This window comes from Capsicum annuum, chromosome 7 (genome assembly GCF_002878395.1).
Source record: "Capsicum annuum cultivar UCD-10X-F1 chromosome 7, UCD10Xv1.1, whole genome shotgun sequence".
Classification (NCBI taxonomy): Eukaryota; Viridiplantae; Streptophyta; class Magnoliopsida; order Solanales; family Solanaceae; genus Capsicum; species Capsicum annuum.
In genome coordinates this window covers 15487642-15490359 of record NC_061117.1, presented here as the reverse complement: position 1 = coordinate 15490359, position 2718 = coordinate 15487642, and the positions used below count along the sequence as shown (strand labels likewise).

Here is a 2718-nt window from a genome sequence, read left to right as displayed (position 1 = left end):
ATGGGACTCCGTTTAGTTAGAATGAGTCATTGACCTTTGTGGAGTAGCCGGTATTCATATTAGGAAGGGATGTCAGGCGGTTGCGCTCCAGAGAGATTTCAATAGTTAAGGTTCAGTGAAGATACCGTCAAATAAAGGAGGCTAGTTGGGAGATCGAGAGCGACAAAAAAAATGGAGAGTGCAATCTCATATTAAAGGAAGAAAATTAAATGCCATATCTAGATTTTCTTAACTAAGAAAGAACATTAAATGTCATATCTAGATTTTCCACTTAGTTCAAATAACATTTACTTCAAATAATATCATCCCGTTTTAACCTACAACACAAAACAATTAAAGCAAGTGAAAAATTGAAAGCACCAACCATGTCTTCTTCTTGCCTTGTTTTATTTCTTCATTTTCTCTTCCTTTTAAAACTCGGTTCCTTATCGCATGCTTCTTCTGTCTATAATTCATTTATCAATTGCCTCACCACCAAATCAATTCACCAATCAAAATCTCCAAAATCATCTATTCCCCAAACAACCCCTTTTTAAACCCTACTACAAGCCTATATCAAAAACCGTCGATTTTTCACTCACTCACATTTTCCAAATCGGTCATCATCGTCACGCCTACAAAAGAATCTCATGTTTCTAGTGTTGTCCTTTCTACAAAAGAGATCAATTTACAGCTTAAAATCCGCAGCAGCGACCATGATTATGAGGGAATATCATATATCTCGAATGTCCCTTTTATTATACGTGATATGTTTAATCTCAGTTCAATTTTCATAGGTATAAATGATGAAACCGCTTGGGTACAAGCAGGTGCTACTTTAGGGGAAATTTACTATAACATTTGGACGAAAAGTGAAGATCTTGGTTCTCCAGTAGGTATTTTCCCTACTATTGGAATTGGTGGGTATGTCAATGGTGGTGGGTATGGGAATATGCTTAGTAAGTTTGGACTCAATGTTGATAATGTATTGGATGCTCAACTAGTGGATGTTAATGGTAGAAGTCTTAAAAGAAAATCTATGGGTGAAGATGTACTTTGGGAAATTAAAGGGGGGGTGTTACTAGTTTTGGTGTCATTTTAGCCTTCAAAATCCAACTTGTTCAGGTCCCAAAAATTGTGACTTACTTCAGAGTTGAAAGGATTTTAGACTAGAATGCTACCAATATTGTTGTCCAGTGGCAGAATGTTGCTAGTAAAATTGACAATGATTTCTTCATAAGACTACTTATATAACTTGTTACAGCAAATAACAAAAACGGGGCCGAGGGTGCAAAGAACACAAAGATGATGTGAGCAACGTTCATAGCGGTGTTCCTCGGTGATTCTAGTGCACTAATGTCTCTCGTAAACAAAGAATTTCCTATGTTGGGATTAAAAAAGCAAGATTGTTTCCAAATGAGTTGGATTGATTCAGTCCTGTGGTGGGCACATTTCGACAATACGACAAAGCCAGACGCCTTGTTGAACAGAACAAGGGATTCACAAAATTTCTTCACAAGAAAATTGGATTACGTACAAGAGCCAATTCCTAAAGATGTATTGGAATCAATTTCAAGAAGATGGTTTCTTTAAGAAAAGCATGAATAGTTTTTAATCCTTATGGGGGAAGAATAATCGAAATTCCCTAGGAAGAAACTCCATTTCCTCACAAAGCAGAGATTCTTTTCAAGATTCAGTACTTTGTGAATTGGAATGAAGAAGGAGCAGCAGTAGAAAAAGACTACCTTTCACAAATAAGAGTTTTGTACAGCTTCATGACCCCATATATTTCAAAGAACCCTAGATAAGTCTATTTGAATTATAGGGATCTTGATATTTTGGTACAAATTACCAAGGTCCACGGAGCTTAGAAAAAAGAAGGGTATATGGTACCAAGTATTTCAAGAACAATTTCGATAGATTGGTGAAAGTGAAATCAATGGTGGATCCACAAAATCTCTTCAGAAATGAGTAAAGTATTCCTACTCAAACTCACTCTAGTCATGCCTATGAGACGAGAAAACACAGAAGAATATATCTCTATTCTCTCTCTAATATTTAATATCTATATCTAATATATTAATAGTGTGAAGGCTTTAAAAATATAGTTTGAACTTTTTGTTTTTCATTAAAAGTTTTCAAAATAGAAAAAAATTTATTTTCTGTTTTTTCCTTCAATAATTCTACCATTATTTGTGTTATTTTGAACTAGTATAAGTACCCGTATAATGCGTCGAATGTTTTCACAAGAATATTCATTAAAAAATATTATCTAATTCACATTGAAATAATAAAATTTATAAAATTTATTAATTTTTATTGATCACACTGATATATTTTAAATTGACCTTGAAATACTAAAAATATGTGTTAATAGTGAAATTACAATTAATACTTAATAACTAATCACAATTACAATTATTTTAGATGTTTTGATATGGAAAAAAACAATAGTACTTCTTTAATCATACTTCATTTACCAAATCTTAAAATTATAAAATATTAAATATTAAATAATTATTAATATTATTGTTGGACTTTTATCTTTATATTTTTAGTCAACTAAAATATATAATTACATTCATTACCTTCCATTTCAAATTTCATTATTTTTATCTGTCAATTCAACTTCACAACTAACTATACTCTTTTTAAAATGTTCAATCTTTCAATTGCATTTCAAACATTAAAAGTACTTACTTGTTTCAATTACGGAACTTTTAATTTCATGTTCTAAAT

The 2718-nt window shown here is 31.9% G+C and overlaps 1 pseudogene; it reads left to right on the top strand.

Moving 5' to 3' along the window:
* Positions 1–454: 454 nt before the first annotated feature.
* On the top strand, positions 455–2041 carry LOC107876383 (annotated as a pseudogene).
* The last annotated feature ends 677 nt before the right edge of the window (positions 2042–2718 follow it).